Source organism: Megachile rotundata, chromosome 11 (genome assembly GCF_050947335.1).
Source record: "Megachile rotundata isolate GNS110a chromosome 11, iyMegRotu1, whole genome shotgun sequence".
NCBI classification, from domain to species: domain Eukaryota; kingdom Metazoa; phylum Arthropoda; class Insecta; order Hymenoptera; family Megachilidae; genus Megachile; species Megachile rotundata.
Window position 1 is genome coordinate 7,943,350 of NC_134993.1, and position 20,169 is coordinate 7,963,518.

Below are 20,169 nucleotides of genomic sequence, written 5' to 3' on the forward strand. Positions count from 1 at the left end.
ATTTACCATTTGTGGATTAGGTTTGTTTTGTACACAAATGTCTAGAGTATAATTCTACTTTCGTACAAGACACATGTAACATGCATCAAAAAGGAATGAGAACAGTTCTGATGAGAGACAACTTGAAATTTATCGAGAAACTTGTCGAGAAATAGCAGTTAATAACGAAGAAAAATGCAGACGTTAAAAAATATAATATCGTAAGGAATTAAAGAAAAAGGTCAACCTTGAATTTTTAACGGAAAGAAAGAAAATTAATATAAAAAGTTACAAAAATTCATATTGTGGTGTTGTACAATTTCAGAGGTTTATCGTGAAAGTGGGAAGAAAATTAGTGCTGAAACAGCGCAGAAAATAATGAGAAACAATAAATATTACGGTTGAAAAGCAAGAAAAGAACTGTACATTAATAACATAAATCGGAAAGAAGACTGATCCTCATCAGAACTAAAAATTTGAAAATTCAATAATTTATAACTATCAAATTTTAAGATTTAGAAATTAGGCAATTTGAAAAGTTAAATATTTTTAGAACTGAGGAATTAGGTATTTTGACAGCTTGAAAGTATGGAAATTTGGTAATTTAAAAATATAAAAGATTAATGCATTGAAAATTCAAAAATATCAAAACTTCAAAATTTGTAAATGCAAAAATTGTCCAATTTCTTTTTTTCAATAAATTATAAATTTAAGAATATTCCAATTTCTTTCCAATAAATTGTAAATTTGAATATAATACAATTTCCTTTTCCAATAAATTAAAAATTTCATAATTTGGAAATATGAAAGTTCAGAATTATTAGAATACGAAATTTTCAAATTTTCAAGCTATATATATATATCATTTTTCATCCTATGACTTACATTATGAGAATATTTTACTACCACCAGCGAAAATATCGATTTTTGCTTTCATTCTTCCAATTTTGGTTCTAGAAAATACATTACTAAAATGTTATGATAAATTTTATAAAACACTTCTAAAATTCAACTTACAAGTATTTAAGAAACAACACCCAAGATATTCTTTTAAATTCGTTTTCTTTCAGGTTAAATAAAACAAATATTTGTCATATAATATTTAATAAATAGTGTACGTTAATACTTAAATATTTAAGTATTAGAAAGAAAATTAATATGAAGAATAAAAAAAAAGTTGTAGTACATTATAGTTTCAGAATAGTAAAATTGTAACAAACTTTCACTCTACCATGAAAGTGCAAATCCACAAAATTACTGTCTTCATTTTTTTCTCACTTGAGAGAGTAAAATCACCGGTTCTCGGTTTTGACGCCAGAAGTCCATTATTTAATATATTAAACTCTTGTCGATGCATATCGTGATTTGTCATATTACAACTCACTGCGTGGACACACGAATATCGTGTACCTTTTAAAAGGACGCTATGATTAATAGCGGTGAGTAGTCATGCTGAAACGATCTACTTGGCTACAGTTTAACGACTCTATGAATAATACAGTAGAGGTTATAAATCGGTCGCTTAAATGAATTTTTTGTTCCTCACAGCGTAGCAAAGTATTCAGGAGAGTTGGAACAAAATTTTTTTCCATGTGAAACCTGTATTTTCTTTTACTGAGATATGTTTCCTTTTTATCGGTCTGGGGTATACTGATTGATGAATTTGAAAATATGAGAAGTGCAGCATTGGACATGAAAGGAATGTACAGTATTGCTGTAAAATGGCTAGAAAATTCTGGAAAATGGCTGAAGCTATAGATATTATGTAGCATTGTCAGTGATATTAATGTGAATTAATTATTTCTTCCGTGGATAATGATTCAATTTGAAATGTGTTGTTAGTGGTCGGTTTTGCAGATCTGAACCTGTAGACACTGATGGGTGGTCAGCTTATCAATCTGAAGATTTTATGAACTTCCATTTTGTTAAAGTTTCAAAGTTATAAATTAACAAATTTTGTAGACAGTAAATCTGTAAGTGAAATTGGAAATCTGGATACTTTGGAAATTTAGCATTTTGGGAACTTGGAAACTTGGAAATTTGGACATCTAGACATGTGGACATGTGGACATTCGGACACTTGGACATTTAGAAGTTTGAAGATTTGGAGTCTTGGAATTTTGAATACTTGCAAATATGAAGCTTTGAAGACTTGGAGTCTTGGAATTTTTAATACTTGCAAATATGAAGCTTTGAAGATTTGTAGTCTTGGAATTTTGAATACTTGCAATTATGAAGCTTGGAAGATTCAGAAATTTGGCAACCAGAATATCTGAAAATCCAGAAACTTGAAAACACAAAATTAAAATTTATGTTTTTTTTTTAAATTTGATATTTGTATATTTTTAACTATTAACATTTCAAATTTCAAAATTCTGAAAGACAGTTTAATGTATTCATTTAATCGCATTCTCATATAAATATATAATGTGAGCTTTAATAGCATGATTCATCAACTTATTCCGTTCATATGCTGGTATTTCATGAATTATCAAACTGAGGTACCATTATCACAGGTAGTATCTATAATTCACAGCCCATTCAACCGAACACCCATTAACCACAATTTCATTGAAATAAAATTACGATCAAAGAACAAAAGTGCGATCGAATTATCTTCAGCATTCATTCCACGTTAAAAGATTTCATGATTAGATATTCTCTAACGATAAAAGCGTAATACACTAAATGGAGGGTATTAAATCACGAATTGTTACGTGCATTGCTTTTAACGGGACTACTTGTTTAATTTATCTAGCCGTACAGTAAAAGTTACAGTGAAATTACAACTATTTACAAAAAATGCAGTTAGACAAAGACGTGTATTAAAAAATACGTTTTGACATTCCATGCTGGACATTCGAGGCAGCGATTCGTTATCACAACCCGCAAATGTCGTCACGGACGGTTAAAATTACGAGTGGACATCGAAATTGGCAATAAAAACTCACTAGTGCGAAACGACTCTTGCACATGAATTTTCGGATATAAATTTTTTTTAATATTGTATAGAAAATTAGCAGGCAGAATACCTTGTGTAAGATATGTTGTAATGAATAATGAAATATGTCAATAGTATTACATTTTTTAAAATAAATATATAAAATTGATAAATAAATTTTAGACTAAATAAAATTTGTTAATATCATTATCTAATAGGAAACAGAATATGTTAACAGTATTATGTAGTAGTAAATAAAATTTGTCCATAGAACTGTACATATAGTACATAAGATATGTTAATAGTACTACGTTGTACTAAACAAAATTTGTTAATAGTTCTATATAATAGTACATAAAATATGTTAATAGTACTATGCAGTAGTAAATAAACTTTGTCAGAGGTACAATATAATAATCAATTAAACATGATAATGACATTACGTTATACTAAATATTTGTTAATACTACTATGTAATAAATCAAATTTGTTAATAGTGGCATGTAGTAGTAAATCAGTTTCGTTAATAGTATTATGTAGTAGCGAATAAAATTTGTTCATAGAACAATATAATAGCACATAAGATACGTTATGAGTACTACGTTATACTAAATAAAATTTGTTAATAGTACTATGTAAGAAGGAATAAAATATGTTAAAAATACTATCGAGTAGTAAACAATATTTGTCAGTGGTACAATGTAATAATGAATTATATATGACATTGGTACTACGTTATACTGAATATTTGTTAATACTACTATGTAATAAATTCAATTTGTTAATAGTAACATGTAATAGTAAATACAGTATGTTAATACCATGCCGCGTACTAAACAAGTTAAAAATGTGTAACGATTATACAAGAAGCCAATAAACACCAAAAATAAACTATGTTGAAACAAATAATGTCAAAATTCATTTTGCTACAACAAAAAGGAAATAACATCTTATTTTACACCATGAACGAGAAAAATACGTGATAACAAAGCAACACTGAAAGCAGACGTTTTTTTCTTTTCAATATTCCTAGAAGCAACCTATTTGTTTACATTCTTATCCTAAACACGCGTCCAAACATCTTTGAACATAAATACACGAATTTGGTAAGCGTTGTATACCGAAAGCAATCGATTAAACAAATTTCCGATGTCAGTACTGTTCTAGTTTGCATTTCTAATTGTAGTTTCTAGGGTTGGACAGAGGGTTTAACACTGCCTACTACTAGATCGAATCTTGTCCGTCCTTGCGAATTCGTAGCCGGACAGGTGTTCGCCTTGTAGATAGAGTGGCGAGCGGTTTGCGAAGGTAACTAATGTCAACATGTCTTGTCCATGTGTATTGTTTTAACATTTTAATAATCAACACTGCCATGTATACACTGTGCAATATTAGTTGCTTTGTGATACAAATATCAGTGTTTATTATTTACTTCTACGAGAACAATTATTTTAGCTTTTTTGTGTACGAAGTAATTTGTATTTGGAGGAAATTTGGATGTGATATGAAAAGGATAAAACATAAATTAAAATGTAAATTTATTACATGTTAATAAATTAATATGTGCATTCATTCTTTGTGAAGATCAAGACAAATTTCAAAGAAACCACCTTGACAAATTTTGTAACTTAAAATAAATATTATAAAACTGTCATTTTACCGCTTTGTTAAAAAAAGTTTTCGAGACTTAATTTCCTCAGACAGTCGTTTCTGATTTTGATGAAACACAACCGCTTTGAAAGGCAACGAAGCCGACGAAGAAACGTGATCCTCATCGGAGTATGAACATCAGAGAACAGCGAGAAGAAGAATTGCTCGGATTGAAGACGAGGTTTTCGATAACAAGGCGAATTTCCGGGATGCTGCAAGGAAGTCGGTGTAACTGCACAGCTGCAGTTTAGTTTCGCGGAAGTTAGCGTGCGTCAGCGATTGCGAAAAGCAATTTGCGAACAGTGTTGTACTTGTCACTACCAATGTAAATGTCTGCAGCGTATGAAAATGATTTATGGGAATTGACCGACCATGCATTACAAACTAAACGAGTTCTTGACAGAATTAATTGTACCTGAAAGAGTACACAAGATCTGTCACTGTTAGTGTGTTTGTAAATGTTCAAGTTTGTAAATTTTTTAATTTTGCAGATTAGAAAATTTTTTTTATAATTGGAAGAATATGAAGCTTGTAGGTTTCTTAATTTGCAAGTTTGTATATTTTTAAATTCCCAACTTTGGATTTTTATAAATTATCAAGTTTGAATATTTCTAAATTTTCAAGCTTGAATTTTTATAAATTAAGAAATCAAGAAATTTTGAAAGCTAAAAATTTTCAAATTTGAAAATTTAGTTGTTCCAAAATTTAGTAATTCAAATTTTCTCATCCGCAAACGTTTACATTTAGACTTTTGTGATACAAATGATCAAATTTAGAATTTGTAAAATCCTCAAATATAAGAAATATTATTTTACCAAGCAAATTGAAAAAATTATACATAAAATTTTTGAAATAACAATAAAGTATACATACATAAAATATACAATATACATATAAATTTTAAAATAATCAAATTCTAGATAAAATTTAAGAAAGTTTATGTATTTCAATAGTAAGAGTACAAATCATTTTTTTCTTAGAAACCAGACAAAATTAATTACGAATTTTGCAACAATGTTTCTTTGTCCAAAAAAAAAAATGTTTAATACAAATTTTGTCATACCTCTTCCTATTTAAGTACAAAAATAACGAAGCACTTCTGATAAAAGCCGTTAAAGCGATAAAATGAACTACTTTAACTGGTGGTTAAGTTCAGTGCAACTTTGTCTTTCGGTTTTGAAAGAAAACAGCCTGAAAATTTGTTTACGTAGTTCAGTTTCATGATATCAAGCAGCTTTTAAGAGTATAAAATATTCAGCTTTTAAGTCGCGGCTTCCAGTAAAAGATTATAAATATTTAACCTTCTTGCAAAGTTCACTATTAACCAATATTTATTATTAGTGTTCATCGCTTTATTCTTAAATACAGCAAGGTATCCAAGCAAACGGTGCTCTTTTTCTTTTTATTTATTTCTTGACGAGCCTCTTCGTTCAAGACAAAATATAACGTGAATATTTGAATAAGACTGAATATTTTGTATGGTTTTTATGGAACACTAGGTCTAGGAACGTGAAGATCTAGGTACGTTGGTGTTTAGGGATTTTGGAGTTTCAAAATTTTTTAATTTTGAGGTTTATAGATTTGGGGATATAGAAATATGGGAATTTAGGGATTTTAGCGTTTGGAAAGCTAGAGATGTAGAAATGGAGGAATTTAGAGATTTCGGAGTTTAGACAATTGGAGAAATAGAAATGAGGAATTAGGGAATTTTGGGGTCTAAGAATATGGTACTTTAGGCAGTACTTTAGGGATTTTAAAATTTAGAAATTTGGAGATCAAGAAATACGAGAATTTAGGAGTTTTGGCGTTTGGAAAGTTAGAGACATAGAAATGGGGGAATTTAGGGATTTCGGGGTTTAGACATTTTTTTCTTTAAATAGTGGTTTATAGTCGCATCAACTACCCAGATTATTAGCGATTGTTGACCAGTTTACGGAGATAAGGGTATGGTCGGAAGTGGATGGTTTGACATAACTTTTTCATAGCTGGGTGAGGATTCCTGTAGTTTTCTTCTTCTCGTGTGGTTATATTTTCTGCATTTCAATATTATGTGTCCGATGGTTATGGTTGGCTTGCATGTACATGTTGCACCTTCCGGGGGAGCCGTTTTTGAGTATGTATGAGTGAGTCAATTTGGTGTGTTCGGTCCTAATTCGGGTTACTGCCACTTGATTTCTTCTATTGTGTTTAGGGTTAGTTTTTAAATCGTAAAATTTGTCAAGTTGTTGATGGGTTGAGCTGGCCTTGTATTTTCTCCGTGTAGAGTCCCATGACTGTTTTAGTAGTGTCGCGATATGATTATTAATGTCCGCAGATGTGTTTAATATCGGCTAGTTTTCTGTGACTGTAGCCGCTGCAATTTTTGCTTGAAGGTCGGCCATGGTGTTTTCGTAGATATCCATATTGGGAGGAACCCACGCTATGATTACAGTTTTGTTGTCTTTGGTCAGTTTATTGTATTTTTCCTGAATTGTGTTTAGACATTTGAGAATCTAGAGATAGGCGAATTTAAGTATTTTGGCATTTAGAAAGTCAGAGATATAAAAATGGCAGAATTTAGAGATTTCGAAGTCAAGAAATTTGGAAATCTGAGGATAGTGGAGTTTAGGGAATTTGGGATTTATCAATTTGTGCTTCTAGGAATGTGGGAATTTTGGAGTTTTGGTGTTTCGAAAGATAGAGATGTAGAAATAGGGAAATTTATGGATTTCAAAGTTTCGAAATTTAATGTCCAAGTATAGTGGAATATAAGAATTCTTGAGTTTAGTAATGTGGCGATCTAGGAACATAAGAATTAAGGAAGTTTCGCGTTTAGAAATTTGGAGCCATAAGAATTTGGAAATTTAGGGATTTAAGTAAGTTCGAAATTGGGAAACCTAGGAATACGAGAATTTAGCAATTTCGGAATACAGAAATTTGGAAATTTTGGAACTCAGAAGATTAAAAATCCGGGAATTTGGGAGACTTATGAAATTTGAAAAATGTGTAAACTTGAAGATTTGTAAAAAAAGTAACTAGAAAATTTGTGAAGTTGAGAATTTGTAAATTTTGAAACGAGTATCTGTAAAAATGTGCCCATTTGGCAATTTTTAAACCATCAAATTTATAAATTTAAATATCCAATAATTTTGTAACCAAAAAACTTGAAAATTTGAACATGAAACTTTTAAACAAAAATTATACCATTTCTTTGATCATACAAATCTATGAAAAAGGCTGTTTATATGATTTAAGTAAAATGATTTATGCAAAATAGTTTTAAATCCGTTTCTGCTGCACATAATAGACTATATCGATTATTTAAAATGCTTAAGTAGTTTTCAAATTAGACCGCAATAAATTTGGTCAACTGTCTGGCATTATAGCTGAAGTGTAATAAAAATTTCAGGTGCTTGAAACGTTCAGTAAATATAAATACTTGATTTCAATCAGTCTTTCATTTCACGTACATTATTAATTTGCAGTCATTAAATTGTCTCATTTAATTAAAAGAAATTAAAAATCAGACGGTAGCAATTAAGATGTTTTAAAAGCTTATTAATTTTTTATTTTTATGGCTATGTTGAAAATAACAGTGAGAAATAATACGAAACGAGCAATAAATTTTGATATTATTAGCATCGTAAGACGCCTGTGAATCTAATTAAAACAATGCTGTAAAAGAAAAAAGTATAAAAATTTAATTAAAAATGTTCTATAATTACCTTTTGTTGTTATTGAACGGTATGAAAACAGTGGGACCACTCTTTTGATTAAAAGATAAAATAATTTTTAGAAAAAAAATACGCCGACTTCGAAATGCACTAAAAAGTATAAAATAATTTCTATTTCCTAATGAAGTAATTTCTATTTCATTCAATCATACAATTACGTAACAGATATGAATGAAACCTATTTACTCGTTAGGTATTATATTAAATACATTTCAACCTTTTCGGAGGCGGCGCAAAATTAAAAGATTATTTTGAATATGTTATTTAATTTTGCGCCGCCTCCGAAAAGGTTGAAATGTATTTAATATAATACCTAACGAGTAAATAGGTTTCATTCATATCTGTTACGTAATTGTATGATTGAATGAAATAGAAATTACTTCATTAGGAAATAGAAATTATTTTATACTTTTTAGTGCATTTCGAAGTCGGCGTATTTTTTTTCTAAAAATTATTTTATTTCACGCTTTTTATCGGCCGGCAAGACGTGTTTGTAGAAACAGTAGAAAATCGGCGACTGCATGTTGACTCATACACCACCAGAGACACGGAGGCATACGTAGAATTCAATATATTAGTAACAATAGTTTTTCGCTAATAACTCGAAAACTAAAGCTTCCCCTTAATTGTGGATAAGGAAAAAGTTGTTCAGAATCGTGTCCCTGATAACATATTGAAAGGACATGAAAATCGTCCAAAGTTGATTTCAAAACTTTTCAACAATTTTTCGCTAATATCTCGAAAACTAAACCTTTCCGCGAAATTTGTATAGGAACAAAATTGTTCAGAATCATGTCCGTGATAAGATATTAAAAGCGCACTAAAATCGAGAAAACTTTATTTCAAAAGTTGCCGGTTTTTTTGCAATAACAATACTTTGCAATTAAAAAATGAAAAATTTTTTGACAATGGTACCAATGGGGAGTCAGAACCTACCAGATGCAAAAGGTTTCGTTCCGATCGGTCCATCCAGCTAGGCGTAATCGGCGGGCACACATAGAAGAAGAAGAAAAAAAAAATAAAAAAAAAAATATATACTGATCGAATTGAGTAACCTCCTCCTTTTTCGAAGTCGGTTAAAAAGAGACTTGTAATTTTCTTTAGAATATTGTGTGCTTGAAAAAGTTTATTATTGATTGCAAGCTGCAAGTTTAAAAAAAAAAATACTGAAACTTTTAGAGAAATTTTTAGATTTTTTAATTTTCTAAATTTTTTTATTTCTCACCTTTCAAATTTCTGAGTTTCTCGAATTTCTCAAATTTCCAAGTTTCTAAATTTTTCAAATTTGTCAAGTTTTCAAGTTTCACAATCGACGCAAATTTTGTTAACGTCAGAAATCCAAATTTTTCGAATTTCTCAAATTGAGCAAATATCAACGAATTCTTTAAATAGTTTCAAACCTCAAACCAGAGAGACTGTAGCAGTACACCAACAATCGAATCAGACCCATGTATGAATAGCTGTCCAGTGTTCGATAAAACCATGAAGAAATCGAATGATCGCAGTGTGAACGTGGTCTAAAGAAACAAATAGTAGCAGTAGTTGTTAAGAGAAATAAAAGGAACACAGGGACGTCGAAAATAGGCGGATATGAAGGCCGCAACTTTCCGTGTCAATTTCCTCGACGAAGTTAGCCGCGAGTCGTAACTATCTGGAATTTTTCCCACGGAGATCCAGCATATTGCACGAGCGGGATGAGGACGCTTTAATACAAAATTCGAGCAGTTTGAAACAAGGTTGACTCGAATCCATGAGTATCACAGAGGCATATTGCAAGCTGGAAACAAGACCATTGAACGATTCTTGCGTGACAATGTAATCAACCCAGGAGTTAGAGTAGAAGGCTGATCTAGGTGTTTGGAAGACGGCTCCAATTGGTCAGAACAGAAAAATGGACACCTCATACGTATTTTTGGTGATACTATTGGTCACGCACAATTGAGTCGAAGAACAAGATGTAGGCGAAAGTAGAAATTCATTAGGATAGCGACCAAATGTTAAGCAGTTGAGTCAATCGGGACGATGACAAGGACTTATGACGCAGATGTGATCGTTCAATGTTATTTTTTTGGGAACGGAAGATAAATTTCGGAATAAATGACCACATTATAAACCTAGTCACCGGTCAAGACGCAGGGGGTAACACCCTAGGTACAAAACCTTCTCCACCAGAGTCGGTGCTGGAAGGAAATACCTAATTGGAGGTATTTACCTAATTGGTGGAGGCGAGAACCAAGAATCAACAAGACAAGCTTAAAAACCGAGAATCAACGAAAATTGTGAGCTTTTGAAATCAGACTTGGAATCGAACTACAGTATTAAAATAAAGTAGACAATTGTGTAATTCTGGAGTTTCTATTTTGCCTTTATCCGATATTTCCGAAAGACCCAAACCGCCTATCATCCTTTCAAAGAACAGTCGGTATGTCGATGAAACGTAATTGTCTCATCACATATACGCAGAAGTAGAGTACGCTCCTCAATTGTCATAAATGCATGATTATTAAAATCATCACATTTGAAAGATGACGGTAACCACTTCCAACCATATCTTTCTCACGCTGCATACAAACTATTATCACGATTCTATATTGCAGTTACCGATGTCAACCCGCGAATTGGCGCGTGAAGAGGCTGAACGTGTTTAAAAGAGTTACGGCTCTAATTGGCCAGAGTTGAAAAATGGACATCTAACGCGTATTTTCGGCGGTACTATTGGTCACAATCGAGTCAAAGAACAAGGACAGTAGGCAAACGTTTCAAGTGGTTACCTCGAACATCAGAACGTCACATAAGGACTGTTTAAGGTGGGGTAGGTTTCCCTTAAACCTGAGTCGGTCTACGCGTCAGGGGCAGGGTTGTATACAGTACATACCGTAGTCAACCCAGAAATTGGCGCGTAGGAGGCTGACCCAGGTGTTTGGAAGGACTATGGCCATAAATGGTCAGAATAGAAAAATAGACACCTCACACATATTTTCGGCGGTAGTATTGGCTCGAGCGAATTAGGCAAAAATGACAGACAAACGTCTCGAGACATAGTGCGAATTGTTGCATTTGTTATTGTCGTTATTCTTATTTGCCGATATGTGTGGAAGTGTCACGGTGGGGATAGTTCTTTTGGGTCGACCTCACGCGCCAATTCTTGGGTTGGCTGCGGTACTTAACATTTTAAGTCTTAACATTGCAGAAAATTATCAAGGGGTTAACGCTGTATTTTCTAAGGGTTTGTATAAGAGTAAGTGTTTGCACTAAGTGTTTGTTTATGGTGGATAGTTTTCTGTAGTTGCAATTTAATTGCTTATCCTCCATATTACTCAAAATTAAAGTCCTCCCAATTCACACACGGTGGATCAAATACTTTGAACCTACTGATATACAATAAACACATTGCAATGAAAAATCAACTAACGTTAAACCTACTGATATACAACAAACACATTGCAATGAAAAAATGTGTTAAATAATAAATGAAACATAAATACTATTATAGAACTACCAATGTTGCACTTCAAAGTGAAAGTAAAGAAATACTGATATGACTTATCTTAACATACTGAAACCTTCATATACTAGTCTTTATCTGAAAAAGTATGACACCACACTGACATGTAGACAAAAGCTCCGCAAACATTTTGTAATATGTAAAACTTGAAACCAGTCCTATCTCCGTGAAAATCATTGCAGATTTTAATAAAGGCGAAAAACAATGGCAGGCAAACGCGTCGAGAAAGATAGTGTGAATTGCGTGATGCAGTGGTTGTCATTATTGTTCCTATTTGCAGGTATATCACGCTGAAAGTGTTCGATGGAGATAGATGGTGAGACCAAATGGCTTCTTTTACTTTCTACCTCCTCACTCAATTCCTAAATTAACTACAGTATGTCGGTTGATATTCGCTTGTCACGCCAACTTTCACGCTAAGCCGACTATCGAGCTTTCGCTAAGTAGCCATTTCGTTTGGCAAGTTAATCTGGGCAGGACGAAGTTTCGCGATAAATTTCGGATAGATTTTTCCGTCTACTCCACTTAGCAATTCTTCACGGTTCAGTTACTACAGTGATTCCAATTATGGCCGGATTTTCACTCTGTTTTATTTTGTAAATGCTGAGGTGGAAATTTCGAAATGAATTATAGTGAAACATAGACATAAGGCTTTGACCCTTCAACGCACTTTCATGTGTGACGCACTTGCAGTTTGAGATAAATATTCAAATTTTGACTACGATTCAATTTGAAGTGCAATTCTAATTTAGTAATATTCTGTTATACTTAATAATATTCTAATGTAGTCAAGGGTTTCCAAATATAAAATAGATATAATATTTTAATTTTCTTTATACGTTCTCATATCGTACCAGTAGATATGACGCACTGACGCACTTGATTCTGACTAACGCACTTAACCAATAAATCCTGAGGAGTTAATTTCGAAATAAACTAACAGTTTGTATTTTGTATTTCTTTTAATTTGCAGTGAAATATAGACATGAACCTTTAATTTTGAAGAACGATATTTTATTTTTTAATAATGAATTCTGTACATTTTCGTACATTAACCAGCAAAATGATAATAACAATTTAATATACAAATTGTTTCTTTCAGTTTTTGAAAAATTTAATCTTGAAGAAAAATTTTTTGTTTGGTTTAAAAAACAATTTTTTTTTGTTTTATACATTTGAAAATTTTATAATGTAGAAATTTGGAATTTATAAGCACTTTGTGGTTAAACATGCAGTTTTTTTAGTTTTGACGTTTGACTTAGTTCTCTGTCATAATTGAAATGATTTTAATTCTGTTCAACGACACGAAACGATAAAAAATCAATGTGGAAGAAATTGCTTAAATTTAAATTATTGAGCTGATTGAGGATAACTTTTCAGAGGTTGAGCTAGAAAACATTTGTTTTGAACCACCCTATAGCACATATACCAAATAAAAACTGAATCTACAGAATATGAATTATAAAGTATGAATATTAATTAAAAATTTTAAAACATGAATATTAAATCTACAAAATATGAATATTAAATCTACAAAAATATGAATATTAAATCCACAAAAGAATTTACATCAGCACGATTATGCAGAAAATAAGAATTTATTTGTTGCACTCTGTAAATCTTTAAGGTCATGAATTTGTTCCAAGAACGTTTTTTCTTCATAATTTCAATGATTGCTCAGTGCCTCGTCCACAATGAAGAAAGAAAGTTTCTGAAACATTTTGTCGAGTAATCCACCGTTGTGTAATAATAATTTATTAGGAAAGTTGGTACTCCTGGTCGCCCATCTTCTTCCAGAGCTAACTTTTCTTAATGTACCAGCTGCTTAGCGACAACTTGCCTACGGAGGCAGCGAAATTAACACTAATGTCAGGTCGGCTCATTTTCTAATTAACTATGTTAATTCGTTCACCGTCCCAACTTTTCTTTCAGATACCTTCTCTTCGTTTTTTTCAGAAGATTAAGCGCGCTGCTTTGAATTTTTTCAGAGCTCATTACAGCGGTGTCACTGTAACTCGTTTCTGCTTCTTGTTGCTGAATTAATATCAGATGGAAAGAATCTTACTAATATGAGATACATGAGTCTCTTTATCTCTGTTTACATTGTTTCGCCCTTAAATTTTTTTTTATTTTTCAATAACATTCGGTTGGACTTAAATTTTGATTACAGTGACAATTCTAATGAGATAACAACTCTGTTGAGCTTTGATGTAAAATGTGAGATGTAAAAGAGAACATAGGAGACATCTTTATTTTCTGAACAAATAGAATGCAAAAATCTAGAATTAAAATTTTGAAAGTTTTATGTGAATTCTAAGTATAAATACTTTGCATCTTACAAAATTTTTGTTACATTTTAAAATGTAATTCTGAAGGACTGAAAAGTAATTTATATGTAAATGAATAAAATATATAAATTGAAATAATGGTATTTGATATTTTATAACCAATTTCAGATATTTGATATTCCGCATTCTGTATTTATAACAAAAGTACATAATACGGGTAGAGAAACAAATACATACATACATGAATATGTAGTACTCATCAAATTTAATAGAAATTCTCGCGTTAGCATACCTCTGGATTAAATTCATAATATAAATTCCTAAAGTGTGCAACGTAGGTATTATTAGAACGTTGCATATTAAATAGCAGATTTCAAAACACACGGAGTGAGATATGATTTGATATATGAGTAGTTACATACAGTCGAAATTTAAGGTTTAATGAGAATAAGGACACGGAGGTAATGAGTTTCCCTGGAAGACGGACTACTTGTTTTTTGGTTAATTAATTTGCACATGTATAGTTATCATGTACAAATTTTTGCACTTAGATATTTTCATTTAAAAGTTATTTTATTTGCACATTTTTTGTTTACAGTTTTGGGTAATTAAGGTTTGGAGAATTTGAATTTTTGCGAAGTTCTTTAATTTAGAAATTTAAAGATCTGAAGGTAAGAGGGTAATCTGTGGTGATTAAGTTTAGTGGTTTGGACATTTAACTGAGAATTTGAGTTTCTGGGAATTTATTATAAAAATTTATATAAAAGTCTACCAAAGTACAATGTCTACCAAGTATATCACATCAAGTTGAAGACCTTAAAAGTCCCCCTTATTTACAAAAAAGGAGAAAAATAGACCGTGAGATAGAACTAAGTATAGGTTACAAGAGCTAGCATGTACCAAATCCATGTGTGTTGTAACTCGAGCAAGTACCGCAGAAATCATCTTGAATTGTATTCTGTAATCGCAGCATTTTTCTCAGTTGGCAATCGACGATCCTTTATTCATGCCATTAGTTTCCAGGAGAACTTTGAAGCCTGTCGGAGTTGAAATACTCGAGAAGGATGGAATTGTAGGTATTTCAGGGTGAGTACGTCGCTTTTCATTCGTCGAAGGTTATGTAAATGCAGAGCGATCAGATTATTACGAAGTCATGAATTACTGACGATTCCGTGAATTTGCGATGTTTTCCGGCCAATTGGAATTACGTAAAAGCGGCGCTCGCGATAATAACGAGAATGGAATTAGATAGAGATATAGGGTGTCCAATTAATTCACCGCAGAATTTCATTAACGTCCGGAAAAGAATATTATATCACCATAGGACTTCGAACACTGTTAGTTACAACGAAAATACGAAATTGCAGGGTGTTTCAGTTTTGTCACATAATTATACCAGAATATACGCAAACAAAAATAGGAAAAAAAATTTATACGAACGTAGGCTTTTGTTATTAAAAAAAATATGAAAGTTGACAATCGTATCGAAGGAAAAACTCGTCGTTATCATTTCTATTCCTCGTAATCGTTTGCTAAAACATTTAAGAGCCTATACAGGGTGGCTCACCACATCTTGCCATCTAGATTTGCGTCATCATTATTACTCATAGCAAACAATGTTTTAGATGAAGTTGAATGGTTTTGAGAGGGGCATACGCTGGTATATTTTTTTTGTGGACGTGTAAAGGACATATGAAGGTCATTAATGTTTTTGTAAATGGAATCATATATTTTTTATTGCATCAGCTGAGGCTCCTTCATATTCTTTACAAAAAAGTATTAATTTATTTATGTGAAAAAATCATTGGTTTAGGAGATATTTTAATTCTAATTTGTCAGGAAATCGTGACTTTCTAGTCAATATTATGAATTGCCCTAACTGAACAGCAAATGTTTTTCTACATGCTTTGAGAGGTCACGTATCACCAAACGAATTGTGAGTTTTTGTTTTTTTTGTTAAGAAGTAACAGTGAAATTTTGTCTCTATTACGTCTCTAATACGATGAATACGACGATACGGTGAATTATCACTTCATACTGAAGTATTCTAAAGAAGAAAAGATAGACATGTTATCAGTTTATTTTGAAGCTGGGAAAAGTGCTACACATGCAGAAAGATTATACACTACGGAATGTTAGTAAGTCATTAATTTCTCGATTCAGAAAGAGTTCTGATGCAAATGGTCGCCACATTGAACCTTTTCTGTAAATAGGCATTAAAATTAAAATATCTCCTAAACTAATGATTTTTTCACATAAATAGATTAATACTTTTTTGTAAAGAATACGAAGGAGTATCAGCGGATGCAATAAAAAATATGATTCCATTTAAAAAAACATTAATGACCTTCATATGTCCCTTACACGTCCACCTAAAAAAAAATATACCACCAGCATATGCCCGTCTCAAAACCATTCAACTTCATCTGAAACATTGTTTGCTATGAGTATTAATAATGACGCAAATCTAGATGGCAAAAGTGAGCCACCTTGTATATCATTTTTCATCATTTTTATTTATAGAACACACTGATAAAGTTTTACGTACAAAACGTACTGTATGTAACATCAGTCATTTTGTATTTTTGTAACTTTTTAATAAACTGAATTCCTGTGTTAATGTAATATTTTATTTTTAAGTATGGAATATGTTAGTAAAATTTCGTGGTAAAAATAGACACCCTATATGTACATCGTGATAAGGTATGGAGAGAGGACGTGCATGTTAATTGCATTCGCAGATTCGTATTCCGTTTGAACGCGATATTCAACTGTGGCGAATTCAAAAGAACGATCAATTGCTTTGATTGCACACGAAATAATTCTAATTATATATTTCGGTATTTGGATAGCATTGGATAATGAATATATATTACACAGATGTGAGGCTGTCCGTAAACCGCGGATGAATTATGGTAAGTTACTTGAAGTTCTCTTTGATGCAAGGAATTTTGATTGCGATTATTCGCATGACCTTTTGAGCTACTGAAATTCGATTCTCCGTTTTATCGTTAGATAAACTGGTAATGGGAAATAGATTGCGAGTATATGCGGATATTTGTGGGAGGTTAGTTTTTCAAGAACAAAGTTTCTTCAGTTAAATTTGAAAATGGAGCATTGAGGTGTTATGAATGAATACTGAGAATTGAAATTTGAAAATTGACCATTGAGAATTCAGTATTGTGAATTGAAAATTAACACCATTAATTAATCCTTTTGTATAAATTTCAAGCAGTAAGCTTTAAGCGATTCAAATGCTAATTGATAATCTTAAGAAAATAATAAATGTATCAATTTCTCGAAAATTTACATTCTCATAAAATTTCAACAAAACATTTTCCCGTAACTCTTAAACGAGCTTGTTTCCCACTACAATCAATTAAAATCCTGCCTCAGTTTTTTCCTACAAGCTTTATGAATTCTTTAATGCGAACTTTATAAACATCTCCAGAGAATCCCTTTGCAGAGGCTTGTTATCGTGAACTTTTCTTATTTCTTACTGATAACAGCTCGACGCTACAAAACAAGCTTCAGAAAAGGAGAACAGCATTAAAGTCCTTTTCATAAAGAAATTAATAAATTTATATCCGACATAACAATTGTTGGCTGCAAAACTTGTTCTACAAACACTTTCGAATGTTTTATAAACATAACATTTTCTAAAACTGTTTTGAGGGGGGATTTCTTATTATCCCTTAAACTACAGTCACAAAAAATGTTTCTTGCAAAGCTATTTATTTTAACTTGAAAAAATTATTAATAATCTATGAAAGTTGTTTTAACATATTTCACTACTGATTTAAGTTGAAAAACAGAAACGTGGAAAATTAAAAAAAGTTACGGTTTTTAAATTTAATTCAATCGATTTTAATATCAAGAGCTAAAATTTTATGAGCACTCTTAAGGTATAACAGTTTGAGGAAAAAACTAGTAAAAATACGGGGCTTTCGAGAAATATTCGGATTTTCAGGATAAGTGGCTAACATTAAAACTAAATTGCCTGCGATCGTTTTATACCCCCATCAAGGATTAATTAAATGAATATAGTTCGTGAAAGTTGCAACTTCTTATAGTATTTTATTTTATATCGAAATATATTGAGTCTTTGAGTACATAAGTGTATTTTAACGCCATTTTGAATTTCTAACTACGACATTTTCTGAATGTAATAAATAAGTAATATTCATCGCTTTGCTTTCAGTTCAGAGGTAATTATGGTATACTTAAACCAGCTTCCATTAATACTGCAACTGTACGATATTTGAGTAATTATGATCGACATACATATTTACGCGAGTATTACATACATTTTCCAGCAATTTAAGCACTGTTCAGTAAAATGTTCGCTAAAATATTTAACTTCAATGGCACTTATTGTAATGTTTGATAAAATTATTGTTTCAGTATTTTAATTTTATTAATTATTATTTTGTGTCATAATTTTGTATTACAAATTATAATTTTGGGTAGTACTTAATTATTTCATGAAACACTCTGACTATTATTCGTATCGAGTAGTTCATTATTATTATCAACTATCAACAGTCCTTAATTGTTATTTCATTAAATACTTAATTATTGATATTAACTTTTGTTTCGTGCTATAGGTCATTATTATTATTAACTATCATTTCATGAAAGACTTTCTTGATATTATTAATTAATATTTCATTATTTATACTGATTTTTGTTTCATACTATTTTATTATTATTAACTGTTATTTCATAAAGTAATTTATTGTAATTTATCCTTATTTCATATTTTGTTATTATTATCAATTGTTATGTAATGAAATAATTAAATATTATTGTAAATTATTATTACACGAAATAATTCAATTTCACCATAAATTATTATTTGACAAAATAATTTATTATTTATTGTCATGAAATAATTCATTACTAAAATTCCAATATTTACATGTTCATTTAGTACACACACGAATAACATTGCTGACATTGTTGACACATGGATAAGATATTGTTAAAAAAACTATGTTTTAAATTACATAAATATTTATACAATAAATTACAACAAATATATACTACATTTTTACTGTCAATTTAAACAAAAGCGTTTTACAAGCACATTACCTATAAGTTCTGTCCGGATGTATGAAACCCCCTGTATGTGTTCACTGACCTAATTCTAACTATCCTGCCTCTAAACCCCGATTTGCATTGTTATAGTAAATGGATTAGTTAATTGTACCGTTAACGTGCAAGATAACTACAAACCTAGAGCAAACTGAAAACGAAAGTATATTTTCCGGTACCCTCAGGATGGTTTCAAGTTTCCTAAATGGTCAGGTATCTGTAGCAGTTATGTTTAATAGCTGTCATCCAGAATTGTGCTATTTTGGGCAAAGAATGTGAACCCATTATGCTAAGAACCTTATGAAAATACGATAAAGCGTCTCTACAAATGACGCATATAAAATAGGGAGTGGGGTGTGTCATTTTCATGTAACAAAAAATATGCATCTACTGATTCATTTATAATTTATTTAGTTTAATGTGTTTTAATATTCTTAGCATACTTTCGATAATTTGTTATGGGATAAACTTTGAATTTTTGGTAGGTCAATAACCTAGTGGCTTCTTTTTTGAGGAGAAACGATTTTATTGGTTTTTTGGAAGATGAATCTTTCCATGGTACCTTTCCATATTAGTCCTGGAAAATTTTAAATACACTGTGTAACAGTGCACTGTCAGATATACTTCTTCCAAAATTATAACTCAATAAACATCACATTTGTACAGATGATGTTTAGCCTGACAGTGCAAAATCAGTACTACACTTCACTGCAATTACAGTGGGCACTCCATAGCACTAATAGTGAATACTATGATACTTATATGTATAGAAACAGAAATGAAATTGCACTAAACATTGCTGTTATACCTACAGTCGTAATGGAAGCCACTTTAGTATCCTTCACTTACAGCTTACGAAAAGGATATTAAAAAACAATGAATTTATCTGGCTCACTAGTGCAGTAAATAATGGACCCTAAATGTCCACGACTGATTTCAATTCTCCGTTACGTCATCAAGACAGTTTATGTAACGAAATATATGTAGGACCATTCA

The 20,169-nt window shown here is 31.2% G+C and overlaps 1 protein-coding gene across 8 annotated transcripts in view; it reads right to left on the minus strand.

Annotated features, from left to right (window-relative positions):
* Window positions 1-20,169, minus strand: part of Mp (collagen XV/XVIII-type protein multiplexin) — a 582,981-nt gene that overhangs the window by 237,171 nt on the left and 325,641 nt on the right. The window lies entirely within an intron of this gene.